Source organism: Arachis stenosperma, chromosome 4 (assembly GCF_014773155.1).
Source record: "Arachis stenosperma cultivar V10309 chromosome 4, arast.V10309.gnm1.PFL2, whole genome shotgun sequence".
In the NCBI taxonomy this organism is placed as follows: Eukaryota; Viridiplantae; Streptophyta; class Magnoliopsida; order Fabales; family Fabaceae; genus Arachis; species Arachis stenosperma.
The window spans coordinates 139,121,403-139,135,488 of record NC_080380.1 but is presented as its reverse complement, the minus strand read 5'-3'; positions in this window follow the sequence as shown (position 1 = coordinate 139,135,488).

The following is a 14,086-nucleotide window of genomic DNA, read 5'->3' as shown; positions in this document are numbered from 1 at the left end:
CCTATGCTTCCTTTCGACACTACTTTGTTGGTGATATGTGTAAGGGCATGACATTTTATGTTGGATACCTTCATCAGTAACAAGAAAGCTAGTAAAAGGCTTAGAAAGAAACTCATCTCCCTTGTCTGTTTGTAGGGATTTAATGTTGTGACCAGTCTGTTTTTTCATCAGTTTCTTGTAATTTTGAAAGGCTAATAAAGTTTGAGATTTATTCTGTAAAAGAAAAATAACAGTAATTTTTGAAAAGCCATCTATAAAACAAGCATAATATCTGTAACAATTTCAGGAAGTCACAGGAGATAGTCCCCATAGATCAGCAAAAACACACTACAATGATGCACTATACACAGTTTTAGTTTGGTCAAAATACAATCTATGCATCTTTGCCATAGGACAAATTTCACACTTATATTGTAAAGAAGATGCAGAATTTGTAATAGGAATGAAACATTTATTCATGATGGTAAGCACAGTTTTCATGGCACAATGGCCAAGTCTTTTGTGTCATAAAACAATATTACTATTCTCGTTACAGTGAGTATTGAAAGCAATGAAATTAGAATTATTGGTGACAGTAGAATTACAAAGAGCTAAATTGAAATTGTCTAAACCAGGAACAACACCATGATGAAAATTAGAATTACAACCTAAAGCAGTGTCCTGAGTATTCGGCTTAGGAACTCTGAGAGTGTCAAAGAAGTAAACTCCATTTCTAGCTATGCTCTGTAGGAGAAAGTCCCTGGTAGCCTGATCATAGATAACATAAAAATCAGGCCAAAATTTAAAGAAAACCCCATTTTCAGCTGCAAACCTGGACACACTTAGCAAATTCTGGGTAATTTGAGGGACATGAAGCAAATTCTTTAAACAGAAAGAGATATTAGCATATTTATCATAAAGGATAGAAGAGCCAGAATTCTTGATGGCAATACCTGTACCATTACCTACAAAGACTTGATTTGCGTCTGTGTTGCTCGCAGAAGAAGAAAGAAGATTTGAAGGATCTGGCGTGAGATGGTGGCTGGCACCAGAATCTACAAGCCAGGATGCATCACTCATTGATGAGGATGGGGCAATAAAAAAGGTTGTTGGTTGATGAAAATTCGCGGGAGGAGGTGGTGGGTGCCCATTGATGTATGAAATTTGAGGTGTCGTAGAAGGGTTTCTAGAATTAGTATTGAATGAATGGTCGAATCTATGGTAGCAATTCCACACCACATGCCCTAATCTTCCACATAGTTGACACTGCACTCTTGAATTGTTGTTATTGAAGCCAAAACATCCACCACCACAGCCATTTCTGCCTCCACAGCTGCGTCGATTGGCGGTGGTACGGTTGTAATCAAAGCCCGATGGAGAATTTTGAAAATAATGAGCAATTGGAATATCAATGTCAGATTTTTTGAAGCGCTCGAGCATCTCTTCATGCGAAAGGAGAAATGCTTCAGCCTTAATAACTCGGAAAGATCCTTTCTTTACTGTGACGAAAGAGATGTATACGGCATAATCTTCAGAAAGACCATCACTGATATCTTGAGGTGATCATCCTTTAGTACTTCATATCTTACAGCAAACAAAGAATCCACAATTTTGCAAATTTTGGCAAGGTACTCAGTTGTTGGACCAGTCTTCTTGCAGGATCGTAGTTGACTCTTGAGGCTTACACGCGCAGAGGAGGCAACTTGAAAGTATTCATCTATTTGATTCCAAACATCAGAAAATTTGGATAGATGAATAATTTTATTCTTGAAGGGGTTTGTCATCAAAGCTACTAGCTAGGTTGTGAGGGTTCTATCACGCTGGCAACAATTCTTGAGCTTTTCTGATTTAGTGACTCTTTTTTTGGTGGCATCTGATGTGAATTGTTCTGGAACCTTTGATGGATCAAGGTGGGTTTCAAGTCCCAAACTTTTAATGGTAAAAAGTGCAAGATATTTTCAAGTTGAGTAATTGTCTTCATTGAGTTTTTCAGCAATGGGTGAGAAGGTCTTCTTTGTTGAATCTAACAGCGTGATTTTTATTGTGGATCTAATGATGAAATGGTGGCTCTTGATACCATAAAAGATGCGGCAAGAAGCTATGCAGCAAGAGCTGGTTTCTTGACAGAGAAAATTGAGAGTAGAAATAGAGGACAATAAAAAAATATTTCTTATTATTTTTTTCCACTAGAATCAAATACACGCGTCACATATATATACATACTAACTCTACAATAGAAATGCTGCCTAATTAAATTATGTTATCCCTTGAGTATTTACCCTTCCTCCAACTCACTCTTCTCACTCTTATCCCTGATACTGATGATGTAGTTAAAACTATTTAACTTTTACAATTATTATTTTAAAAAAATATCTACCTCTCCTATACATTGATGTTACATAAAATAAATCTCAAGTATAAAAATTTGAACTATTTCAAAATATTTAATAATAACTTATATAGAATTCGAGACAACTTTTTGTTTTAAAATGGGCAAGTTTAAAATTTTATTATTACCACTTTACTTTCTTTCAATGAATTTTGGAAATTTCTCCTATCTTAAATATTATTTTTCTGTTTAACCTGATAGCTAAATTTTCTTCTCTTTTTGAGGTAAAAAATTTGTATTTTATCAGTTTTTACGTGAGAAAACAAATCTATTTTTCTCTCTACACATTTTGGTGGGAGATAATACACATTAACCGAAAGGAGAAAAAAGGTATTTATCCCTTTAATCTAACTTTTTACTTTGTAGTTTTCAGATCCAATAAACTAAGGTGATCCCACTCCTAAACTGTTTTTTACATTGACAAATGTTCATCTTCACCTACTACTACTATTATTATTATTATTATTATTATATAATATAATTAATTAAAATGTTCTTTTATATATATATATATATATATATATATATATATATCTTCACGAAGAAGGAAACATCAGAATTTATAGTTATATATTAAGTTAATTTTTCAAATATCAAATAGCATTTTACTGTTTTTAAAAAGTCAAACAGACATTAGCAAAAAAGCTAAGAGTAGTAGAGAAAAAAAGGAGAAGAGAAGAAGCCAAAGGCTGATCATACAAAGTAGTAGTCAATTTTAAAGAAAATTGCATTGTTAAATAATGTTGACCTTACTGAATTAGTGTAGTTAATTGATAAAACTTTGAAACATCTAATGAGTTTTTGAAAAAATCTTGGTGATTCGGTTTAAGAGTGAGATAAATGAAGAATGAAAGAGAGTAGAGCTTGTGAGAGAGAATTCTCTTAGATTTATATGTTGACAAATTCTAAAAATAAAATATATATGATTCCTAATTATTTATACATGAATCTAATCTACATGAAATGAAATAGATATTTGGTTAACATGCTAAGCTAACAAATTAATAACAAAACTAACTAATTAATTATTTCTTCTAACTCTAGTGTAATTTAGTTATTGTGCTGCCACTTTCATTTTATCTCATGCACTCACAATATGTAGTTTATGCAGTTTGTATTAGTATATAGTATTTCTTTAATTTAACCCCTCTCAAGTTTAGGAGTATGAAAGTCATATAATTTGAGTTTGGAAATGCATGTCTGAAATGGTTTATGGAATAATGGTTTGGTCAACACATCCACAATTTGTTCATTAGAGCTAATTGACAGCAGCTTGACCAACTCATTCTATGTCTTTTCATGCATAATATGACAATCCACCTCGATATGCTTAGTACGATTATGAAAGATAAAATTGGTGGCTATGTGAAGAGCAGATTTGCTACCGTATTACAATGATAAAGGCTTTGAGAGGGGCATTTTGAACTCAATCATCATAAAGGCTAACCAATGTGCCTCACGAATGGCAATCGCTAGCATTCTGCATTCTGCCTCAGAAAAAGAGCAGGACACTTTCGCTTGTTTCTTGCTTTTCCAAAATACAAAGGATGATCCTAACAAGAAGCACATTCTTATAGCTGATCTACATGTATCTGTGCACCTAGCCCAGTCTGAGTTGGAGTACGTGGCAGGACACAAGTCGGATGATGTTGGAAATAATAGACCTTGAGCAGGGGCAAGTTTTAGATATTTAAACACGCACAACGCAACTTGATGATGAGCAATGGTGGGACAATCAAGACACTACTGGCTCAGCTTCCCAATAGCAAAGCTAATATCAAGCCTTGTGTTGATCAAATAAAGCAATCTTTCAACTAATCTTCGACAGAAGGACACATTTTAAAACTATATACTGACACGAGCTACATAAACTACATGTTGCGAGTGCATGGAATAAAATGGAAGTGGCATGCAGCACAGTAACTTAATTATACCAGAGTTAGTTAGAAGGAATAATTAATTAGTTAGTTTTGCTATTAGTTTGTTAGCTTAGCATCTTAATAATCAAATATCTATCTCAAGTAGATTAAGTGCTAGTATAAATAGTTAGGAGTCATGTACATTTTATTCTTGTAGTTTGTCACCATATGAATCTAAGATGATTCTCTCTCACCAATTCTACTTCCCCACTTTTTATCTCACTCTTGAATCGAATCACCAATATTTCTTTATGATGTGGTAAGCGTGGAGATTTCAAGAGTCAACAGAAGTTTGTGATTGAGAGAAGCATTTTGATTCAAGAAGGAGAATTGTCAAAAAACCAAATCGGCATTAAATCCTCAGGTGATGAACTCGTCTGGCGGTGTGAACTAAAATTTTGGCAACATCGATCTCAACAGTTTGGCGCAACTAGTAGCGCATATTAATACACTGCAAAATGTAACTTCTCGAGCGAACCTTCAAATGAATTTGTTGAATTCGTACTACTTTTATACCGAAAAAAATTCTAACGTTCTACTTATTTCTGAGGTACTGAATCATCAAAACTATCACTCTTGATCTGAATCTATGTGATTTGCGTTGAAATTTAAGAACAAAATCTGTTTTTTGATAGATCTGTAATCAAACCTATACAATGCCCATGAATTACTCCACCAAATAGTCAAATGATTATGAAGCTCATGTTAGTATATAGTACTTTAGTTTTTGTGCCAAATCTTCATTACCAAATTCGGTTGTCATCATCAACATTATTTAATTTAACTATACATGTATGTTATATGTGTATAAATTAAGTGGTAATGTTTGGAAGATAAAAAAATTTAGATTTTATTTTATTTAATACTTATCAATTATTATAATAATTAATAAATATTCAATAAAATAAATTTTAACTGTTTTTAACTAATTTTTTTATTATCAAACATTTTAAAAATAAATTACGTAACTTTCAAATAGTCCAGAAATAAACAACAATTTTTCGTTGCAAAAATATGAAAAACCAAAGAAGTTTATGTGCCAAATCGTTTGTGATGAAATTAAATTAAATTAAATTAAATTCTGGTTGCATCACTTCGTCAGCATTATATATATAGAACTGCTTGTACATATATTTTTTTATGATGAATTATATGGTAAAGATGTAAATTTACATATTTTTTTTTATGAGATGAAAGAGAGATTGAAAAAAGTAGGATCCACACTTTGAATAACAATAAAATAATAAAAAATAACTATAAAAAAATTTATTTTCTCTCTCTATATCACTCAATTTGTATAGTAGAATGATCTTTTTTTATTCTTTAATCCAGTAGGTTAAAAGTTAATTCGTTGAAAATCGAAGTTCTATTAAGAATTTGTTATTAGCCAATAAATTATTATATGCACAAAACAAAATTTAAACTATTTTTTATATTTATTTAAATAGACTAATAAACTAATTATTAAACCAATTTAAGATGTTACCATGTTTGTACATATATATTTACAATAATAATAATGGGTTTAGTAGAGACCATGAATGTTGATTATGTGATATTTAATTTAGGAATGTAAAGATCCTAGGCAGATTGTGAAGAAGTGATACAAAAATATATATGAACAATTAATTCGTCTTAATTGCTCTTTCTGCTTTTGCTTTAGCAGTTAGCTGCATCATTCTTTGAATTTTTTTTTGTGCAGCTAATTAAATATAGGAAAACTTTCACATGTATCATTTACTTTATTGGTATAGCGCTATAGCAGGTACGATACGGTATCCGGTCAGGATTTTATCTTCACATGTGATGCATAATTTCAAAAATATCCTTGTAATTTTAATAGAATGACGCGAGGGGTAGTGAATAAGCAGTGACCATGTAGCTAAATGACGAAGAGAGATCATGAGCTACGTTGAAGTTGGCTTTGAGCGACTTGCTTATACCTGATAGACTTGTTTGGTGCATGTCGTATAATTGAGAGTAAACAAAAATCGTTATTTCAACTGTAGTTGAGCTTTTTTTATGCTGGAACAAAGAATTTTTTTAAATAAATATTTTATTTTATTTATTGATATATATAGACACAATTAAATCTTTTATATCCTATTACTTATCTAGTAACAAAAAAAATATATCTTATTACTTATTTTATTTATAGACACAAATTTTAAATAAATAAAATGAATGTATTGTGATATATGAAAATTAACATACTCATAATTAATTTGTTTTACACAGTAAATAAAATATGTAAGATATATAATGACAAAACTAAAAAATTTTAAGAGTAAGAGCAAAAATATATACATTAAAATAAATTTATTGAACATTGTTAATTATACTAAAAATATAATAGAGATATAAAAATTAAAAAATATTAAAAATACTTTCAATCTTAAAATATTGTTCATTATATATCATTTATAAAAAATATTTTTTTATTTCTAAAACTTGAATTTAAAACCTCTTAATTAAATTATAGATAACTTATCATCCTTACTAATTTTACTTTTATGCATATTTAATAAAAAAATAAATTAATTAGCACATTAGCATCTATTGATACACTAGTATTTATAATTTGAAACTAAAATTATATATAAATATAAAAAAATCTAAACCTGTATATAAAAAATATGTTTATATAAAATAATAGAAACTTAATTTATAAATATTTTTTTCTTTTTTTAAATAATTAAATTTTTATATATTTTTTAATTTGATTTTGATATACTGTCAGATTAAAGATTTTATTCATCTATTTAATTATTTATTACAATTAAAAAAATTATCTTTTACATTCATCACGTAAATAGTTATTTAAAATAATAAATATGATTAAATGACTGTGTCAAAAAATATACATATATACGTGTACACTAAAATCAGTCACCAAAGTCAGCCATCAGTATAAAATACATGTTGAAATATAAATACACATTGAAAATAAATTAAATCACACATATATTTATAAACAAATACATTAATGACTGATTTTGGTGTATAAATAACATTTTTGTATTTTAATATATCAAAATTAACTTCTATGTTTTTAAATAATTGTTCTACTATACATTATAATTTACAAATATTAATTACTTCCTATTCAATTAGAAAGTTTATTTGTTATAATATTTAGGACATAAAATCTTTTTTAATCTAAAATAGTTGTTACAAGCAATATTATTTAAGAGACAAAATAAAAAATATTAATTAATAGATAGATACTATTTTGTCTTATCTTAACTAATTTTTGAAGACAAAAAAGAATACTAATAATTTTACTTATATTTAAAAAATTGAGATTTAATTTGGTAATTAATTAATTGATTAATTTTAAAGATTTTATTATTATTGTTCATTAATTTTTTTATTGAGTTAATTTATTTACTTATTTTTAATTTTAATATTAAATCAAATTTAATAAAATAAATATTCTTACATGTTAAATTTAATAAAAAAATATTTTTTAACATAAACCTCAAAATAAAATTTTATAAAATTTTTGTAAAGAAAAAATATACTATATTAAGGACAAATATATATATATGTATATATATCTCAAAATAAAATTTTATAAAATTTTTGTAAAGAAAAAATATATTATATTAAGGACAAATATATATATATATATATATATATATATATAATCATTAGAGGTCGAAAATCGGAATTATCCCCAACTTTTTTTTTACTACAAAATGATCCCAAAAATTTCAATTTGTTTTAAAATCGTCCTTTTTACTAATTTTATTTTTTTATTACTAAATTACTCATCAGTAAAAAAATTATAAAATAAAATAAATATAAAATAAATAAATAAAAAAGAAAGAAAGGAATACAGAAGGGGGTGGGGAGAGAGAGAAGGGGGGAGGAGGGGGGAGAGAAGGGGGACCGCCATATCGCCGCACCGCCGTCCTGTAGCGCTGCTGTCCTGTTGCCTGCCGTATCGCACCGCACCACCACCAGCTTCTTCTTATTCTTCTTCTTCTTCGCCGCACTGCACCAACGCAGGACCACCAACTTCTTCTTCTGTGAATTTGATTTTTTGTAAAATTTTAGATTTTTTGTGAAATTTGTTGTGGAATATTGTTATTGCTGAAATTTGAATTTGGAATATTATTGTTGCTGAATTTGTGGATTATTGTTCAAAGTGTATGTTGCTTGAATTTTCTGATAATGATGATGATGAGGCCATGCTGATAATGGTGGTGGTGGTGGGTTCTTATTCAACTTGGGCTTTTGGTTGATTTTGGTTGATTTTAGGAAAAGTTCTGATGAGGATGATGATGACCATAATGATACTAATGGTGGTGGTGGTGGTGGTTCTGGTTGGGCGTAGGTTTCTATTCTGGTGGTGGTGGTTGTGGTTGATTTTGGGGTGAAGGGAGAAGAATATTTTCGTCCGAGGGACGATTTTAAAACAAACTGAAATTTTGGGGACCATTTCATAGCAAAAAAAAAGTTGGAGACGATTCCGATTTTCAACCTCTATGTTGGGGACCAAAATCATACTTAACCCAAATATAAATTTATTATATAAAAATATAACTTTTTAAAATAATAAAAATGTATGTATTAATAATTCAAAGGTTATGTTTCATGTAAGGTGAACTTGCTCTATTTATGGTCATGAACATGAATAATAATAATGTTTACTTGTTTTCGTCAAAGGTAAGTTTTTAATTTTTTGTTCTTAGGATTTCTTCCACCACTAAATGGAATAGGTATATTGGTATTGAATTAATCATGATATTAATGAATAGTAAAAATTTTATGACAATAATAAATTACATTATAATAACTATATTAAAATCTGCATGATGCGCATAAAAAAAATCATTTATAGTATAAATTTAAAAGTGTTATATTATATATAATTTGATTAAATAATATATAAATTAATATTAAATTTAAAAATATTGTATAAAGTATTAATTTTGTACTTTGTATATAATTTAGGACCTTGCTAGGTAAATAATGATTTTAGTGAATAATATGAACAATGGGTTATAAAATTGGCCAAAAAATAAAAATACACTACACCTCTAAATTACCTATCTAAATCTTAATATTAGGATAACCACTCGCACACCTAGTGAATTGAATATGATATATCAATTGTTCATATTATTTAGTATTTTCATTATCTACGTATACTTTTTTTATAATTTAATATAGTTATTCAAGTAGAAGAGAATATGAAGTAAAATATTATGTATTTTAAAAAAAGATATAGATATTTAATATTATAATTGTAGAAAGTTACATATTTATTTTTTGTTTTTATTTTTGTATTATTTGTAGTTGACATATTTATTAGTCTTCTTATATAATGTTTGTTTTACTATTTTTTTTGCTTTTTATTAAAGTTATTTGTTTATTTTTTTTCTCATATATTTTTGTAGAAATGAGATATTTTTAAAATATGAGCTTGTTTGAGTTTTGTAATATCTTTTTTATTTTATCTTTGTATATAAATTTTTTATTTGAAGATGTTTCTTAGATTTTTTTATATTTTTTTTTTCTTTTATAGTGTCTTGATTAATATACAATTTTTGTCTAAAAATATTAGTATTCGTGTTAGTTTTTATACTTTTTTTAAAAAATAGAAACTTTATTTAAATATACAATATGAATAATATTTTAAATAAGAGAACCTTTTTATTATTATCTATTTTATTTATCAAAATAGAATAATGGATATTTTTATTACATAATAAATATAAGAATAACAATAGATCTTTTTATTTTCTAAAAAAAAATATTTTAAATAAAAATAGAATGATTAAAAAGTAATTTAATTAGATAAAATATATCAATTAGTCACTTAAATTGACGTAGCATAATATTAAAAAAACTAAAAAGTTAAGGATGCATTTAGAAACCATTTTAAATTCTGTTTTAATATATTATTAATAGATAGATAGATAAATTAGTAAATTAGTAGGTATAAAAATACCTTTTAATTTCTTTGTATTTATTAAATATATATACTTGTTACAATGCAAGATTAGTAAAAATGATGAGTATATGAATATCTTATTCTTTAATTAAGAAATTTTGGGTTTAAGTTTTGTAAATGGGAAAAAGAATATTTTTTTATCTATATACATATGATAAAGACTATTTTAAAAATAAAATAAAAATATTAAAAATGACTAGAATTTATTATTTTTTGTTATTATTTAGTTATTAATCAATTTTTTAGTTTAATAATTTAATAATATATTTTATCCCATAATTTTAAATATTAATGACTAATTAATAATCAAAAATAATAAATTTTGATAAATAATCAACTACTATATATATTTATGTATAAATATATATGTTATTTTACTCAATTTCTTAATGAAATTATTATCACATGAATAATCAAATTTGGTATAAAAAAAGAATCAAATTTGTTATAATCAGGTAATTAATTTTTTTCATAAATACTAAATATGTATTCTTATATAGCTAGTGGCTGATTTTTTATTTTTGTATTTATGTAATATAATTAAAAATAATTTGACATATTTTTTTATATATCAAAATTAATATTAGTATACAAGTTTATAACTTATATAAATTTAAGCCGAATATGAAGCACATAGATATAAAAATAAATTTATGTAAACGAACATTCTTTTATTTGAATAAAGTATTTTTTTTCACTTCAAAATATCCATTTTATCTTAACATGTATTGTATGTATTATTTTATTTTATTTTTATGTCTTTAGTAAATATTTTTTTTTAAAATAAATAATATTAATAATTTAAAATTATTGTTTATACTATTGTTATTTAAATATTCTCTTAATAATGAATACTAAAATTCAATACCACAATTTATATAAAAAAAATTAGACACAGATATATTAAATTTAATTTATAAAAATTGTATAATTATATATTTATTTTAATTTTAATTTTATTTTATTCAAATAAAAAAAATTCATTAACCAATAACTCAAGCCCAATTGATCTGCCTCTAACGCTATATTTAGCTGGTCCAAATCCAATACTAACTTAACTTTCCACAACACCACAATATGAACTGCTTTGAATGTGCGCCATCATTTGTACAACAAGGGCATTAAGCCACCTTTTCAAAAAAATCCACTCTTCGGTTAACGAAATGACTGGTACTCATCTTACGGTGTTCAACATCTTCGCATATACACAACAAAAAATGTCTTCAAAATCTTCACTACCAACTTATTTTATTCATTATATCCACGGTAGAAAATTAAAGAATACTAGTATGCCAGTAAAGTACAATGGCATATGTGAAAGTCTTCCATAAATATATACCTACCGAACTATTATCATTTTCGAAACTCGTGCACGGCAAGTTAATGTTTGCACCATTGTCAACTCTTAATAAAGACAGACACCAACGAAGATAATAAGCCCTCGTTAATAAACTATCCAACACTCACTACAAGAAAAAAATTACTATTGCTACGTTTAAAAAACGTGCTGAAAAATAAAAATAAAACGTAACTATACAAACTGGTCTTTTTTGTAGCTACAATCACACTTATTAAAAGATCACTTGTTCAGTCTTGACCAATTCTCTGTGACCACATTTTTTGTGATCAATGCTATAATTAAAAAACAATATATGAGTATGAGAGAGAGAGTGAGAGATGGGGTGAGAAACACGGTGGGGGGTAGATCTAGGAATCCGATCAGAGACCTTAGAGTTTGGAATCGAGAAGAGTATCATCGTATGGAGACGGAGTCTTTTTCAATCTTCTTGGATAACCTTCCAGAGGACATTTCAAAGAGAGAACTGTTCAAACTGTTCAGTTGGACTGGGCGTATAAATGACATATACCTATCTCGGAAGCAAAAAAATGGTAGTTTGTACATCTTTACATTCATACGGTACACTACAAGGGGAGGAGCGTTGAAGGCCATAACAGAGATGAATCGTATGAGATTGAGAGGTAAGGTTGTGTTTGTTGGAGAAGCAAAATACAGGAGACTGTCGGTTGCTAATGGCACAAAGAAGATACAGGCAGAAGATATCACTCGAAAAGAAAGTGTCCGCCAGCCGCAAAGGGAACATGAGGATGCTCCGGTCGCCCCAACTAGTAGTTCTAAGGATGTGAGAAAAGATAAGAAGATCCTAGATCCAAATGGGGAAGGATTAACAAAGAAACTAGAAGTGGCTGTGTCGAAAGAAAACTTGAACTTTAGGCCATTGACTTTAGGTCTTTGCAGGATATGGTTGCGAAGAACTTTCCGCAGGTCACTCAGGTACGAGAATTGGGAGCTTATAAGGCTCTACTGACGTTCGACAGTGTTTTGAATGCTGAAGAAACATACACGTTCAAAATGAATAGCCTGCTACAATTTTTTCATAGTGTATGGAGGTGGGATGAATCGAAGAAAAGTGAATCTCGAAGAGTATGGCTAGAGTGTTTCGGGGTCCCATTACATATTTGGACAGTGGATACCTTCAAGAAGATCGGTGGACAATGGGGAGAGGTGGTTGGGTGTGATACAGGGACGGAATCGTACGTCTCGTTTAGTGTCGGCCGTGTACTTATTGATATCTGTGTTATGGGTGTGATCAATGAATGGGTCCATATCAATGTTGGTACCAGTGGATTTGAAGTCTTGGTAAAAGAGGTGGGACAAGAAGTCTACAGTTTGCAATGTACTATGGAAAAACGGGCGGATAAAGAGGTAGCTTGCGTTCTCCTAAATAAAGCAACAATTACACTCCCTGATGCTGATGTTACAACGTCGGCTGATTCTACAAAATTGTTTGGCCACGAAGATCAGGCAGCGATAGTATGTACGGAAAGGCTAGGACAGGAGGTTGAAGATGAGGATAAAATAGTAATTTCAGAGTCCATTTTAAACGAATGGAATTATGACCAATTAAATCTCAATCAAATAATTCCAGTAACGAATCAGCACATTTATGGTCATATTGATGGCGTGACAGATTTTGTGGGATTGGGACACAATAATGAAACAGATTCAAAGCTCAGAATTCCGTGGAGCTATCCAGGCCAAAATAATGGGCTGCCAAGAGCTAAACCCATTAATGCATGTGTGGGTCCTTCTGAATGGGACACCTATGCCAAAAAGCAAATAAGGAATGTATTAGGCCAAGGAGGCCCGAATTCATTAACAAATGGAATGACGGACACTTGCGCTTGCAGGCTTGGGCTGGACCTGGCTGTTACGGGTCGTGTCGGACTGGTGCAAGGGGTGTGACTTGTAGCTGGCGATCCCTCTGCGCCGTCAGGGAGACCCGGTGTGTTGGAGCTCCATGCAAGGAACCACGGGAAGGGAGAAGATGAAGAGTGCCGAGCCTTTCACGCTGCAAGGGATGAAGCTCAGCGTCAAGGGTGCAGATGGGAGGAAGAAGACTCGGAGCAAAGCAAGAATGTTGTGCGCGATGTGGAAGAAGGCAGCGCCGAATCCACCGCTGGCAAAAGCTTGCGATGGAGGATGACCGAAGGCGCTGGAACCAGGGCGCTCGCTGGTTGTGCGATGGGCATGGGAGACACGGCCGGTGACAGGAAGGCTGCAAGGGGAGCTAGTGCGGTGATGACAGGGGCTGGTAGGTTGGAAAACCGGGTTGAAAGGGTGGAGGGGGCTGTTACACTATTGGAGGAGATTCAATGGGACAAGGACGATGACGGACACACTAATGACGCATATCATCAAGCAATTGGTGATGGTCATGCAGTCTCAATGAAGGAAGGCCTGGGGATTGCCTCGGCTAATGCCAAAAATCTTCCGGTCCAGAGCGTGGAGGAAGGAAATAGTGACAAAGACAA